Source organism: Amphibalanus amphitrite, unplaced genomic scaffold, assembly GCF_019059575.1.
Source record: "Amphibalanus amphitrite isolate SeventyFive unplaced genomic scaffold, NRLGWU_Aamphi_draft 000597F_arrow, whole genome shotgun sequence".
NCBI lineage: Eukaryota > Metazoa > Arthropoda > Thecostraca > Balanomorpha > Balanidae > Amphibalanus > Amphibalanus amphitrite.
This window is the reverse complement of record NW_024882091.1, coordinates 376,089-391,822: the sequence shown is the minus strand read 5'-3', so window position 1 is coordinate 391,822 and position 15,734 is coordinate 376,089. Positions and strand designations below refer to the sequence as shown.

Here is a 15,734-nt window from a genome sequence, read left to right as displayed (position 1 = left end):
GGAATGTGAACCAATAGGGTCCATGTTGAAGGAAATTCTCGGCGTTACCCAGGGGCGGTCGCAGACTTGGAGTTTGGGGGGGGGGGGGGCCAACTTGGCAAAGGGGCCCCTGCGCTGACCCGGGGGGCCCGGTGCTAGCTTAAAGGGGCCCACGGGCGTAGTGCACGGGTGCAGAAATCTAGGCCATGGCCGGTGAAGCGGGGGGGGGGGGGGGTAGGGAGCGGCACCCGAGCGGAGGCTCATTGAGAACTTTGAGGGTGCACCATGTGGAAAAGGTACCGAAAAGTGCATTTTGAAGCATTGATTATGTCAATAATTCACGCAACTGTGAATGGACTACCGCAAAAGTAAAGGCGGCTAACTTTGCCATTTTCTTTGCCAATAAAACTTTGCCATTTTTTAAGATCATCATGCTAAAACTTTGAACAGTGGGTCATCGGTATCTGTTCACTGTTCAATCACATGTGTTCCGACTTCCGTTTAATCTTTTTTTTTTACTTGAGCACAAATGCAAATTTTGAAGACCATTACAGTAGCAAATGCTTCGAAAGACGGATGAAGAAAGGGGATTTTGTTCCAGATTATTGTGGATGCAGAATACATTGTCTGCACTCACTGCAGAATTATTGTTGGTGCAACTACGCCCACTGTACCCATGGTTCCTACACTTATGGGCCCATCGATAGCGCTTCGGCGATACCTATCGCCTAGAGGCTGCAATGGGGCCCTTAGAGTACGGTGTCAGACCCCCAGAGGCCGGCGTTGGACCCAAAGGTCAGCGAAGGGCCTCAAAGGCCCCAGGTAGGGCCCCAGAGGCTGATGTGGGCCTTCATAAGCAAGTGCGTGACGCCCAAAGGTAAGGCTTGAACCCCCAGAGAACATAATAGGGCCATCAGTGGCCGGTGTAGAGACCTCATAGGCCAGTTTGCGGGCCCCTCAGAGGCTAGTGTGGGGCCTCAGGTGTCCCTATGAGGCACTTAAAGACCGGCATGGGTCCTCAGAAGCCGGCATCGATCCTTCAGAAGCCAGTACGGGGCCCTCAGAGGCACATAAGGGCAGTTTCGGTTCCAGAGACAGAAATGGGACCATCAGAGGCCGGTGTGGGTCGTGGGACCTTTAGAGGCTGGTTTGGGCTCTTAAGGGCCAGTTTAGAGCCCTCAGAGACCAGTACAGGGCCTGCAAAGGGCAGTTTGAGACCATCAGAGACCGAATTGGGCACTCAGAGGCTAATATGGGTCCTTACAGGCCAGCATGGAGCCCTCAGAGGTTAGGGTGGGGCCCTAAAAGACCGACATGGGCCGGCGTTGGACCCCAGAGGCCAGAAGAGGGTCCTCAAAGGCCAAGATGGGCCCTCAGACTAGGCCGATGCGGGCCCTTAGAGGCCGGCATCAGGTCTTCAGAAGCCCGTACGGGGCCCTCAGAGGCTAAGGTGGGTCCTTACAGGCCAGCACGGGCCCTCAGAGGTCAGTGTGGGGCCCTAAAAGACCGGTATGGGCCGGCGTTGGACCCCAGAGGCCAACAGAAGGCCCTCAAAGGCCAAGATGGGCCCGCAGAAGCCGATGCTGACCCTTAGAGGCCGGCATCGGGTCTTCAGAATCCAGTGCGGGGGGCTCTCGGAGGCCAATATGGGCCCTTACAGGCCAGCATGAGGCCCTCAAAGATCAGAATGGGACACTAAAAGACTGGCATTGGCCGGCGTTGGACCCCAGAGGCCAGCAGAGGGCCCTCAAAGGCCAAGATGGGCCTTCAGAGGCCGATGCGGACCCTTAGAGGCCGGCATCGGGTCTTCAGAATCCAGTGTGGGGCCCATAGAGGCTAATGTGTATCCTTACAGGCCAGCATGGGCCCTCAGAGGTCAGTGTGGGGCCCTAAGAGACCGGCATGGGCCGGCGTTGGACCCCAGAGGCCAGCGGAGGGCCCTCAAAGGCCAAGATGGGCCCTCAGACGCCGATGCGGGCCCTGAGCGGCCGGCATTGGGTCATCAGAATCCAGTGCGGGGGGCCCTCAGAGGCTAATGTGGGTCCTTACAGTCCAGCATGGGCCCTTAGAGGTCAGTGTGGGGCCCTAAAAGGCCGGCATGGGCCGGCGTTGGACCCCAGAGACCAGCGGAGGGCCCTCAAAGGCCAAGATGGGCCCCCAGAGGCCGATGCTGGCTCGACATCTGGTCTTCAGAATCCAGTGCGGGGCCCTCAGAGACACTTAAAGGCTAGTCTTGGGACTCGAGAGACAGAAATGAGGCCACCAGAGGCCGGTGTGAGGCTCTCAGACGCCGGTTGGGCCCCTGAGGCCGGTTTAGGGGCCCTCAAAGGCCAATGGAGGGCCCTCAGAGGTCAATACGGGTCCTCAGCGGTCAATGTGGACGCTTGACCGCCACTGAAGGGCCCTCAGAGGTCAGTGTAGGACCCTCAAAGACTGGTATGGGAGCTGCTAATAGCTGGCGTGGGTTTCTCGAGCCTCGTGACAATCGAATACGGGCCAGGGCCCCATACGGCCATGGGGGCCCATCGGTTGTTTGGGGGGGCCAAATGATATGATGGCCCCCCCTGATTTGCCTTTGGGGGGGGCCATGGCCCTGATGGCCCCCCCCCCTGCGACCGCCACTGGCGTTACCTAGTATTTTTATCTACCGTGAATGGAACGAGAGACGCGAGTGACCGGTCGCCGGGCAAGGAGCGCCGGAGGGGTAGGGCGGAGCTTAGCGCTGACGTCATTACGTGGCTCCGCCCCATGAGCGCGTAGCCTCTACCCAAACAGCAGATTCGTTCCGTGAAATTTAACATTACGAGTGAATGAGAAGTACCTTTCATAATCGTTTGGCGTCAAAATACCTTAGTAATAAAAGTTTCGGCAGGTTCTGAAACACACATTGCCAAAATATTGTCAACGAGAGTTGACGCATTTAAAAATTATCGCAAAAAAGTGGGGTCTCAAGGGGTTTGACGTCCATAGTAGTATACCTATACGCAACCTATACGTAAGAAACCATGAGTGTAACCTTTTTGCCGAAAAAAAGGTGTTATACGTCCTCGTATAGCCTCATTCACCGTGCTGGACAATGGGATGGGGATGTTGAAGCAAAATATTTTTACATCATTTCCTCGTATAGTTTACCACTTAGCTGCTTCCTGTACCTTGTTTTCCAGTCTTTTAACAAGCTCCGTGTACTGTTTGATTCAGATTGACACCCTGATTGAGTCCGGAAAGTTTGCACTACTACGTAAAGATTGTTAACCTCCCTTACTGAACACGGACCCCACCAAATCTAGGAAGCAATCCGGGATAGTAAAGGCTCACAATGCTCCTTTAATGTGACCTGTGGACCCCAATGTAGTACGAACTTTTTCCTTCGGAAATCGGACGCGCCTGGTGCTAGTTTTGATGTCCCCTCTAATGAACTAACCGTCAAGTTTGTTTGTTTAAGATGAAGCTTGGCTCAGAACGGATAAACTTGCCCGTAATGAAGGAGATTTTCGAATCCGAAGCTGGGCTCCATAGATTTCGGACTGACTAAGAAACAAGTGGGCTAGCGGATGGAGATGAGTTTTGGACGACAAGACGTTAGGGCTAGATACTATATCATACGTGATCGCGATCAGCCCTTCAAAGTTGCAGCTCCCAGCAAGCACATTGTCGTACCTTAGTACAGTGCTAGATTGTCCAATGTTCATGATGAACGTATATTTTGTTTCCAGCAAATATGAACTAATTCGCGAAACTGACCTGCAAATCTTATTTCTTATCTTATTTCTGGACTCTTGACTGGATTCACAGACCGGCCGCCGCGCTGGTGTTGCCGACTTGCCCGTGCCTCGTTCGTCGGCCGGGTCGATGTCAGCCAATATTTGCGGGTCGGCCAACACTCCCTCCCCATCCCGATCTCATCACGGCTCTACCACCGAGCGCCGTCGGACGGCAGACGCTGGCCATGAGTGGCACTCGCTGCTGCTACCCCCCCCCCCCCTCTCCGCTATACCTCTCTAGTACGAGCCGTGCTGAAGCAGCCGGCGTATCTTACCTCTTCAGGATCCTGCGCGCCAGCTGTCGAGCCGTACTGGAGTCTGACCCCCGTGCCGTGAGTCCGGTTCCGCAGCGGTCACGCTGTGCCCCCCCCCCCCCCGGCGCCGGCTGCGGTTTTTGATGTTCCGTCTGGCGCCAGGCCGGCCGGCCGTATCATTGGCTCGTCTGTGTGTATGGTAACGCCACGCGGCGCCGGGCAGTTTGCTCGACAAATCGTCCCTCCGGTCAGCGGCGCTTCCAGGCAGCCCCTTTCGGCGCCGCTGGCTCGGCCGCGGCGGCTGTGGTTGTGGTCCTCGCCGGCTCCATCGGTCTCAGACGGCGGCTAGTGACGGATAGGATCCGCTGAATCGTCGTTTATTATTTGATAGCGATAAGAAATCACCGGGGGCAGATGTTTGGCCTCGGTGCGTCTCGGAGGCAGTACGAGAGTGGGAGGTCCGCAGTCGGTCGCTACGCATCCCAGACCGGCCTCAGATGCGAGAGATATACGCGCACAACATATTTGTTCGGGTTGATTGATGTTTCCGTTTTGTGGGAAGGATGTACTGAGCGACCATCCGATCACTGTTTTCTGAGTAAAATTGGGTGCATTGCATGTTTTATATCAGTTAAGCAAGGCTTTGGTTAAGGAGATGAATTTGTAATTCAGTAATAGGCCAGCTGGATCAAACATAAACACCTAAAATTATAATTGTCAACGCTGGCCCTGTCCCAGTCGTGCGTTGTCCCGATCGTTGTTCATCACGCGACCGACGTTTGCAACCGTTGATCACCGTTTGAACGAATGGGGACCATCCGTTCTGGTATCGACGGCTGCAGGCGAGGGCAGTGGTCTGGCAGCTGTGGGGACACTCGCTCGGAGACCGCGGACCACTCTGGTCCGGCTGATGGACCGGACAGCTGACAGCTGCCCGGTCCGCGGTCTCAGCTCGTTACGGTCCAGCTCGCCGACATTCGTCTCTGCCAGCCAGACCGGCGTCCACCGTCCAGGCGTGAAATAGCGCCGGCAGACCCCACGCGGCCGGGCACTCCTTCATCGTCGGACGGGGCTTTGTGAGCGGCCGCCGACATGCGCCGCGGTGCCTAACGAAGACCGGCTCGGGTTTCTTCTGCCGCGTCCCGGTCCGGCCGCTCCGGCCCCGGTCCTGAGTGGCAGGGAGGCGGAGCTCGTCGCTCACTTCCACGCCGGGCAGAATGCTGCAGTAGCCGCTCTGATGGCCATCTGCAGGTGACACGAGTACCTGCTCCAGTGCACCATCGCGTGCCATCTCGCGTGTCGCGGCGGTGTTGGACAAGTGTCGGAGCGCCTGTAGCCGCGCCCGGCCGCTGTCCGCTGAATAGCTCTCCCAGCCGCGCCGGCCGTCCGTCTTTCGCAACAGGTGATCTGCATAATACCGGACGGTCCGCCGTCTCACGGACTATCAACGGAGGCATGCGGTGGCGAGGCGTGCGCGGAATGATGTACGCGGTCTACGTGCCATTTTCGCGCCCCGTTCGTCGGCCCGCTGCGCCGCGCCGGCCGCGGTGCGAGGGGCCGTGGCCAATCAGCTCCCCGTCAGCGACACCCCTCCTCGAGCACCGCCGGGATAGCACACGTCGACACCAAGTCACACAGGCACTCCGTGTCATCTGCTTGTCTATCTACCGCCGCCGTGCTGCCGACCATCTGTGTGATCACGACCTCGTGACGATTTTATTACGATATCGTAAAACCCGAAAGATGTCGTGCCCTCTCATTGATACTAAACGTTTCCAGATGTCTTTCCGTCTCCTGATGGGAACTGTTGGAGGCCATAATATGGCCATCTGATTCCACCGCTCGAGCCATGGGTCGTAGTAGCTACACGGAGGGCGTCGAATGACCCCACATGTTACAACGCCGGCCACTCGTATTACCTGGTGTTGTCATGTGTCAGTGCTCTCCTTTCACCGTACGTCGTGTGGGATCACTAGTGTCATCAACCGTGACCGCTTGCCACCAGGTATCACCTGCATTTGTCATTGATAATTACCTATTGTGACCAGCTGTGACATGTCATTTGATGTCATTCTGTGTCACTTGGATCACCTGATGCAATCAGACGTGGGCCTCTGAGTCTATCTGTCCGATGTTGTCATGCTAGGTCTGCCTATCTATCTTGACCATGTCGCCTGGTGCCACCCTGAACCTTCCAATGTTGCCATGCGTGGGCCGCTGTTGCCAGGCGCCGCCTCCGCGTCTGATCGTGCTGAACGTCTCTGATGGATCCCCGTGTGGGCGGACGGTGAGACCGGAGACGGAGACGCCGTGGGGCGCCGCTGCCGGTCGGACGGACGACCTGTCTGCCGGCCCCACCTTTAGCTCTCCGTCACCGGCCGGGGCGGGGTCATGAATAGAGAATCGTTTGGGGTTAGGACGACCGGCTTAGGCCCTTTACGTTAGGGTCAGGAGTTTGAAGAGTTTGAGAGATCAGAGAAGAACGGGTTAGGCCTTGTTTTTGATCTGTAGTTACATGGATTGGCTCGAAACATTGCGGTAGTCACGAGGGGCTTTTGGGTTACCTTGGGTTCTGCAGTAGTAGCAGAAATCGTCTGGAGCCTGCAGTGAGACAAAGCGTCAGCTCGAGATCTGCGGTAGTGTCAGGGGTCGGCTTGGGCTTTTCAGTGCATGCTTACAAAGGGCCAGCTGAGGACTGCGGACCCATCTGGCCCCCGTTGGCTGCGTCGTCCGGCGGCCGACACTTTCCCCGCCCGTTCGGCGCACGGTCTTGCCGAATACCAGATTAGCGCGAATTTAATCAAAAACCCGACTTTCGATAAACTGTTATTTATACCTATCAGTGGGTAGGAAATTGTCTGAAGTTATCTGATAGAACCTTATTTTTAAGCCACTTTACCATTTGAGGACTTATATCCCTGCCGAAAGTAGACCCACGCTCCGGTTCCTAAAATCGGGCTATGGTACTGATAAATATGTCCAGTTTTCAACGTAAATTTTACGGAAGTTTCGAGAAGATATATGAGAAAATAGCATATCACCGGATAGCACAATTCATGATGAAGCTGTTTCTGCTATCATGGTAGCTTTTCAATGAATGGTTTTTGAGTTTAATGAGTTAGAACAAGAGCCCTGCATGTGTATCGTTCTCACGATAGTATTTAATAAAGAAGTTGAAAAATGTCAAAATGGATAAAAATGGATATGACGAATAGGGCATGGCTGAACTCTCCGCACCTTTCTGAACATAAGCGAGCAAGTTTCAGCTGCCAGTTTTTGCCTATTTGCCGTCAACTCAGCTTTGAACATGTCTAGTCGGCCGCCCTATGTGACCTGACCAAGGTCGGGGGCGGCGCGGCCGGACAGGCTCCAGCCTAATAAACTATCTCAAGCACACGAAATCGTGATTTCATGCACTCCTTGCAAGGTCCGATGCTTCACCTATGCATTGTTGGTCTTACGTGACGTCATTTATGACGTCACTAGGGTAATAAGAGTTTTTCGTCAATAACTCCCGATTAAATTGAGCTAGCGAGTCGAGAAAGCTACCAATGGACTCAGGAAGACTTGCTGAATCGAATGATATGCAACATGACCTCCTTCAACCAACTTCGTGATCTGGAGGACTCTGACCTGACCTTGACCCACGGTCAACACCTTAAGTTAACTTCAGCCGAACAAAAAGTATACCATTCGACGCGCCTGAGTGAGGCGAACATGATGATACCAAAATTGCGGCTCTGCGGCATTTTTTCGCGAAGTTATTAATAAAAAATGAATCCGCGCCTGGGTCATTTGACCTGACCTCAGAGGTCACTGGTTGGCCTAAGACCTTAAAATCGGATACCAGTCGCTGCGTCTCGTAACGGCGCACACGCTCGTTTTTTTCCGCGGGGCTCTAGCTCCATCAGGGGCGAAACAGCGACGGGGGTCGTACCAACCCCCCCCCCCCCCCTTCGGCCGGCGCGTATTTTGAAAACCAATAAGTCCGGCGAGGGGTAAGTGTCAGTTTTGGAACCAGAGAACCATTTTCAGTGGATCCGAGCAGCGCTGGGATTAAATTCGCGCTAAACTGGTGTTCGGCCACACTGTGCGGCGGTCGGCCGGTGGCTCTGCGGGTGGCTCCGTGGTCAGCTTTGGACGGTTTCCGTGGTTTGTGGTTTGATGGTTTGAGTGGTTTGGCGGCGGCTCTGAGGCGGTTCACCGGAGGGTAGCGCTGCGGGTGACAGCAGCCTGCGTGTAGCTCGCTCCAGTCTGTTTTGTGATGAAGTGGCGGCGCCTGCAGGACGCCCTCCCCCCCCCTCCCTCCGGAGAACATCTGACTCAGTCCGAGTTATGGTCCAGTTGTGAGTGCGTGAACTATGAACCGTCTGCCGAGAACCGGCAGAGATAACTCACACGGCGTCTGTCGCCTGTGGTTAGACGGTTATTGTTGTCCCAGTGGTTTTGTAGACCACATAATGGGCTTAGCGTGTTAGTCTGATAAAGTGATTTGATCTCTTCTAGCTGTGATGACTCGCGACTTTTTTCCACTCGAGAATTTCGTTCGCTCATTCTTAGAAACACAAATAAAGCGGTACTCATTAATGGAAAATAAGCATCCATTAATACTGCAGGCAAATAGACACCGTTTTTTTATGCCTTTCCACATCCCACGGTTTTTCTCGAGAAGTTTCCAGTGACCCCTGTGGCCGGCGGTCTCGGGATGCCGTCCGCCGCTGCTGTGGCAGCCTTGAAATGTTGTCCCTGCTCTGTTTATGCTCGCTGCGTCAACACTGCCCCGTGCAGGGTGCTCGGGGGATGTCTGTGCAGCGGCGCGTCGTCCGTTTCTGTCGTCGGCGACGGGTGGACGGGTGAGTCACCGGACCGACAGCTGCAGTCTCTCCCAGGCACGTATCCAGGATTTCGCTCAGGGGGGGGGGGGGCGACAGCCGAGAAGGGCCCGGAGGTCAGCCAAAAGGGGCCCCACAGCGACTGCCTATCCTGGCGTGTAAAAATTCGAGAATGTCGAAAAAAACAGCAAATTTACGATAGAATTTGGCATTGTAAATGAAAATGCATTGTCTTGCGTTTCTCGACCATTATAACATGTTTGCAGTTAGCTTCCGTTGAAGTTCGTTTTTGCAGTTCACTTCCGTTGAAGTTCGTTAACCCGCGCCCGGCCGGGGGGGCTGTTTGAACACCTCCTCCTTGCGGTTTTGCGTGGATATAAAAAAGAGGGATGAATCTTATCTACAGATATGAAAATTTTACACCCAGGTCGCTCAAGGTCAGGTCACCAGACCACGTCAAGTGACCTCACCTCGGAAAAGGTTAGAATGCTCGCCATAGCAACACCGACTGAACGATCGGCTTGAAACTTTTAGTGATTGATAAGAGTAACAGTATGTATAAAATGATTATCTCGAAATTTGCATACCGGTGGTGACAATAGGTCAAGTCAATTTTTGCGCCCTCTCCATTAGGTTTTATAAATGGGAGAAAATCGAAAGGTGCCTCTTTTAGGCAAACGTCATCCTAGGCACCCTCAATCACCTGGTTACATAAAAAAATGACAACCTAAATCGGAAATTTGTACCCGTGACCCCTCCTTATGTCTATGGGGTCATCTCAGGTCACGAAACGTCTCCACAGCTTTTGACAATAGCATTTGTTAGAGACACGCTAGAGCGTTGAAAACACATTAGATGTGTTCAGGCCTTATCGACGATACGGTTTGACGGATGTGCAACATGACCTTTCAGGTCAGGTCACCTTTCAGGTAGTTCAAATTTTCTAAATGACCTGATAAGGTCAAATTATATGTAGTTCATTCGACGCGTCTCGACGAGAGTAACACGATGCTGACAAAAGAAATGTCGTGCCTTTTCCTGAGTCGAAAATTGTTAAAGAAAAAAAGTGTTTCATAAAACGACTATTTTAAAAGTTTTTTCTCTCAAGAGGCTAAACCGTTAACCCGAGCACCGACGGGGGGCTGTTATCCGCCCCCCCCCCTTGAGGTTATCGTGAATAGCGCGCCGCGAAATTTGCATGACTATTTTCTCATTAATTTTACACATGGTGTGCAAGTTTGAACCTCCTAACTTTTAAGGTCAGATCACCAGGTTACTTCGAATGACCCAACCTCAAATCACTTTTTTGCAACTTTGTCACGTCGTGTCAGAGCTACAGTAGATAACGGAGTATGATTCGATGCGGATTGACGAGAGGATCACGATGGTGCCCTTAGTTTGTTCCTAGCTTGGCTAATTCGAAAGTTATTCGAGAAAAACTCTTCATATCTAGCGCCGCCATTTTGACTTTTTTTTACCCCTGTGACGTCATCTTTGACCTAATCTGGAAATGACCTAATTAAAAATTGTAGACCTTGTCCGTGCGTACCCCATGCCGTTTACCGCTTGTCGCTATCTTGCTTCGTTCTTGAGATCTCAGGGGGCGGGGGGTCATCCGCCCCCCCCCCCCGTCGGTTCTAAGTTGGCGCGGACCCCCGTCGGTGCGCGGGTTAATCGCAGGTCAATTCTGAGAACAGTTTACGGAAAGAACATTAAAAGAACTATTGAATGCGTTTTTTTTTTGTGGCGCTGCAGCTCTGTTTGTACCCGGGTTATGCGCCGGAGTTGTCAAACAATGTTGAAATAGGCAAAATGTGACCTTTGCTGACTTATGGTGACCTGACCTTTGACCTGACCTAGAAAATGACCGAGTTACTTTCGGTATGATTTTTTACGCTCTTCCGAATGCCACGTACGCTTACGTGTCGCTACGTGGCCCAGGAGCCGAGTTAGAGAGAGAGGGTGTTCATTTCAAACGCCTCCCCCACCGCCTGTCCCAAACGCCATCCGTGGCGCAACTATGGAGCTCATTTTGTTCGGAGAACTGTAAACAGGAGCAGCCCCATGAGGTCAGTCGAAAGGGTCCCATCATCGGCTGTTGCCTGTTCCTCGGGCCCCATGGCCTGGGCAGGGCCTTCTCAGCGGGCCCTTCCGTTTCTGGGGCCCGGCCAGGACAAGCTGTTTCTGAGACTGGGCACGGAAGTGTATATCTGGGCTCGCTTTCTTGATACGTTGTCGAGGCCGAGGGACCAATACTTAAGCTCAAAAGCCTGCTTCAAGGCTTTCTGAGCGGGCCCTTCCGCTTTTGTAGACCTCCCGGGCCCCCGGTTGTCATTGGCTTGGCCCGGTCCGCTTGTGGGGCCCGGCTAGGGACCCATATGAGCACCGGCAAGACCCTATGGGCCCTTTTTGGACCCGAAAGCCTGGGCAAGATCTTCTCAGCGGGCCCTTCCACATCTAGGGCACAGACAGGCCCTGTGACTGGGCACGGAATAGGATTTTTTTTCGGATCCGCTAACCATAACTTCTCCGGGGCCAATTAGCTCAAAAGCGGTACCTTTGGGCCCGATAAGGGACCCGTTTGGAGTCCGGCAGGGCCATAGGGGCCCTTCCTCAAGCTCGAAGGCTCGAGCATATCCTTCTGAACGGGTCTTTCCGCTTTTGGGGCCCTGCCGGGCTCCAAATTGCCCTCGCTCTGCCCAAAAGTGGGCCGAAAGGCCCAGTTACGGACCTGTTTGTGGCCCGGCAGGGCCCCAGGGGCCCATCCGCGAACCAAAAAATTCGAACAAATCCTTCTGAACATGCCCTTCCGCTTTTTGGCCCAGCCGACCCCAAATTGTTCCTGGCTAGGCCCCAAAGCGGGCCCTTCGGGCCCGCTTTCTTGCTGCCTAGCGGGCCCTGCCGGGCCCGCTTTTGGGGCCCGGCAGGGCCCAGGGGGGGGGGGGGGGCGACCGCCCCCGTCGCCCCCCCTTGGATACCACGTCCCTGGTCTCTCCTCCGGCGCTCCGGGCCGCCCGGTGACCGGCCCGGCTCGAGGGATCTACTTGAAATTAGGACCAATCCCAGTCCGATTCTAAGCAGCCTCCATTTCAGTTGGACTGAATTGGCTCCATTTAAAATGTCTTAATATTGAGAAGAAATAAAATTAAACTTTTCAACGCTTCTTCCTAAATCCTAGGCTAGGCTCCAAAAGTGATATTTCACTCGAGTAACTCGAATCCCGTCAGATAAGCGGCTGTCTTGGCACTCAACTGAGAGCTGCGCTCCGTCTCTGTTGGCGTGAACAGAGCCGAACAGTGGCCATATCCGTTTACCATCATCCGTTTCCGACCACCCCGCCCGGTCAGCGCCGGAGGATGGCTCTGCAACACTCCACCACTCCACGCGGCCGTCCACCGCCCCACGAGAGAAGTTCCACGATAAGTCCGCCAGCCGCCCCACAGTCGCCGCCGGGTCCCGTCGGTCTCCGTCGGCTGGCCTGGGTGGCGCCCCGCGAGTGGCGGGGCGCCGCGCCGGGCGGCTGGGTGCCGGCCGAGCGTCAGTTGTGCGCCGAGCGCCGTAGGAGGAGGAGCGTACTGGCGCTGGTGAGACGTCGCGAGGGTAGCTGGACTGTTGTAGCGATGGTTTAGAGTGTGAATTGCGGACGATGAACAGTGGACGGTGATTGTTTGACACAGTGCAGTGCTCAGATACTGAGTTGACACTGGTTACCGGCCCACTCCCAGAGCGGAGAAGGGAGATCAGTGAACTGTGGAACTGAAAAGGAAGTTGGCGGGTTGATTCCTTGAGACCGGAGAGGAATGCAGTGAATGGTCTTCTACTGAAACGAGATTGTGTAGAAGTGGACTTTGGGTATCAGTTCGAGTGAATCACTCTACGATTGAGAAGTTTTTGGGCGACCGATTGGACCGCGAGGTAAGTTATCGGATGTGTGGTGTTTGCTGTTTGGTGCAAGTGCGATACGGTTGGCCGGTGGTAGCTGTATGGTGTAAGGCTGGTCCGGAATTACCATCTGCTACGTAGTTTGTACGAGAGAAAAATGTCCATCGTGTCATCAAGCGCTATATCACGGAAAGCGTTCTATCCTAAATGAATGCATACCTACCTGTCAGAACTGTTCAATGTCTAGCAGTGTCCAATAACAAAGTTTTATCAAGTCAATGTTGGTGGCTGGCCTAGGAATGTTTCTTATCAACTTGGGCATTCATACCTACAATAACACCGGACGTGGATCCATTTGTTATTGTATTTCATTAATTCTTTTTTTATTACCAATCGCCGTGGTGATCGCTTTTGATCTAACAGTCGATGAAATGGTGACGCAGTCAATGGGAAGGGCTTGCACTACATAAATTAAAAATCTTATACGGTAAGGCCCTAAAAAAAAAAAAACAGGCTCATACAGTGGCGGCGGCCAATGCATGGTTTCAGTTTATCTCTGCAGTCTGTGCCTGTGGCGCACCTCATAAACGCTTTGGTGGTCGATGATTGAACGACTCAGTGGTCACTTGGTTTGCTCTACATAGGTATATCCAAACTCGATCTTTTACAGCAGGAAATGCATTTTTCCGTCTTATTGGGTCGCCTCTTTCTTATTTCTTTTTCAAATTATGAGGCTTCTGCATTTCTGCTTCTTATCAATAGTTCCGTCCTCTCTTGACCTTTGCCCGAATTGTTTCTGCGTCTTCGACAAATTTCCAGTGACATTTTCTGTGGTAATTTTGTCGGTTCGTGGAATGTTTGTCTGGGACACGGTTACCGCCGGCTGTTCCGTTGTATTTATCTCTGTCACAGGGCTATTGCTTACACCGGTTAAATTGCGGTTCAAATTGCCTGCTGTTTGCTAATACCAGTTCGAAGTGAGCAAACGACGTCGGGCATCAGTGCAAACCTGCAGTAAATTCCGAAACCAAGTGCGCAGTATAGAATCCGTTTATATGACAATGTATCCTAAAGCTATAACGGACGCTAATATAGCTTCCATTACCCGACCTTTGGCTTCATTATTCCGAATGTTCCAGGACTTTGACTATTTTGCCACTGTGTGCGTTCAATGTTCACAGCCCATCCACTTAGCTTACAGTACTCGCTACCGAAACATACGAAGAGGTGAAGTTGATTGTCCCTTGTCACGCCATTCACAGCGTTTTCAGCGAACTCTGTCCGGTGCTATTTAGCACATTGTACTTGCACACGTTGTTTTCCACCACTCCATATTCGCTGCCGTTTGGACAGTTATATGATTGACACCGGGTCGTCACGCTCAAACAATCCCGCTGAACACTGCCGGATCGGTCGGGCGTGCCCAACTAGTGACTGTGCGCTGCCCTGTAAATATGGGCACATTGATCACCATGTAAACCTCAGCGTTTCGGTCAACTGTCAACAGCGTAGCCGTAGACAGCCAGGCACGAACTGTATTCCAGTCAGAAACTCCCGCTTTGCAATGGTCATTGGTCAGTGCTAGCAACAGTTCTGAGTGAAAAATGACACGGAGACGAACGTTTTTTCCCCAACGGATTTCACTGTACCGAACGGAAACCAAGTTCCTGACGCTGTAAGGGTGGTGTATGAATATTTGTGCAATGTTTGGATTTTGGTGGAGACGGTTGACTGAGCTGAAGGGAGGGGTGTGCCGTCCTTGCCATGTCGGGACACTTCTGGGAGCCCCAGACGGGCGGTTCGACCTTTGATGTTCGCCGACACGACACGAGTCGATACCAGCCGACAAGACTGCCCGTTCCAGCCGGGGGGGGGGGGGGGGGCTGAGGTCGGCGTGGGATTCCGGCTTGAGGGTTGGGGAGGGGGATTCGACCCACCGGGTCAGCCAGTTGAACAGCACTGCCGGGACTTCAGAGGTGGGAGGGGGGGGGGGGCTGGTTTGATCGAACGGGCAGCCGAGCGATCAGTGACACTTCCGGGTGAGAGACCCAGTTCGTAGTTCCGAGTAGCTGGAGACGGCAAATGGAATTCTCGTGTCTGACTGATCGGCTGGATGATTCGAACTGAATCTTCTGCTCAGTTCGGAAGCCAAGCAAAGATTTCAATTTGCGAGTCTAATCCTTATCCAGCAAAGTCTCATTTCGTGACATAGGTAGCCACTCGATGTTCGAACTTGGTTAAAGTCAGATGCGGTCAGGGGCGGATCCAAGGGGGGGGTCACATGGGTCATGGCCCCCCCCTTGAGGCCCGGGGGCCCAAAGACCTGCCAGGGGCACCACCGGCCTATCAGGGGTATCACAGTCCTGACAGGGGCACCACAGGACCGCCAGGGGCACCACAGGCCTAGCAGGGACACCACGGGCCTGGTGCCCCTGGGCCCTGACAGGACTGTAACGCCCCTGACAAGCCTGAAGTGTCCCCGGCAGGCACGTGGTGCCCCTGACAGGCCTGAGGCGCCCCTGCAAGGCCGGTGGTGCCCCTGGCAGGCCTGTGGTGTCCATGGCAGGCCTGTGGTGCCCTTGCTAGGCCTCTGGTGCCCCTGACAGGCTTGTAATGCCCCTGGAAGGACTGTGGTGCCCCTGGGCCCTGACAAGCCTGAGGTGCCCCTGACAGGCCAGTGGTGCCCTTGCTAGGCCTATGGTGCCCCTGGCAGGCCTCTGGTGCCCCTGACAGGCTTGCGGTGCCCTTGGAAGGACTGTGGTGTCCCTGGGCCCTGACAAGCCTGAGGTGCCCCTGACAGGCCCGTGGTGCCCTTGTTAGGCCTGTGGTGCCCCTGGCAGGCCTCTGGTGCCCTTGCTAGGCCGCTGGTGCCCCTGGCAGGCCTCTGGTGCCCCTGCGCCCGGAGAGGACTGGTGCCCCTGAAAAGTCTGAAGTGCCCCTCGGCAGGCCCGTGGTGCCCCTGACAGGCCCAAGGTGCCCCTGCAAGGCCGGTGGTGCCCCTGGCAGCCCTCTGGTGCCCCTGGCAG

At 54.2% G+C, this 15,734-nt stretch overlaps 1 protein-coding gene across 2 annotated transcripts in view; it reads left to right on the top strand.

The window, feature by feature from the left end:
• LOC122394541 (IQ motif and SEC7 domain-containing protein 1-like) overlaps window positions 1-15,734 on the top strand; it is a 125,198-nt gene that overhangs the window by 11,897 nt on the left and 97,567 nt on the right. Inside the window, exon 1 of one of the 2 annotated variants that reach the window (XM_043391497.1) lies at window positions 12,367-12,741. The exons of the other annotated variant lie outside the window; for it this stretch is intronic. The gene's annotated coding sequence lies outside the window, so the exon portion shown is untranslated. Of the gene's footprint in view, window positions 1-12,366; window positions 12,742-15,734 lie in introns of those variants that run through there. 2 annotated transcript variants of the gene reach the window in all.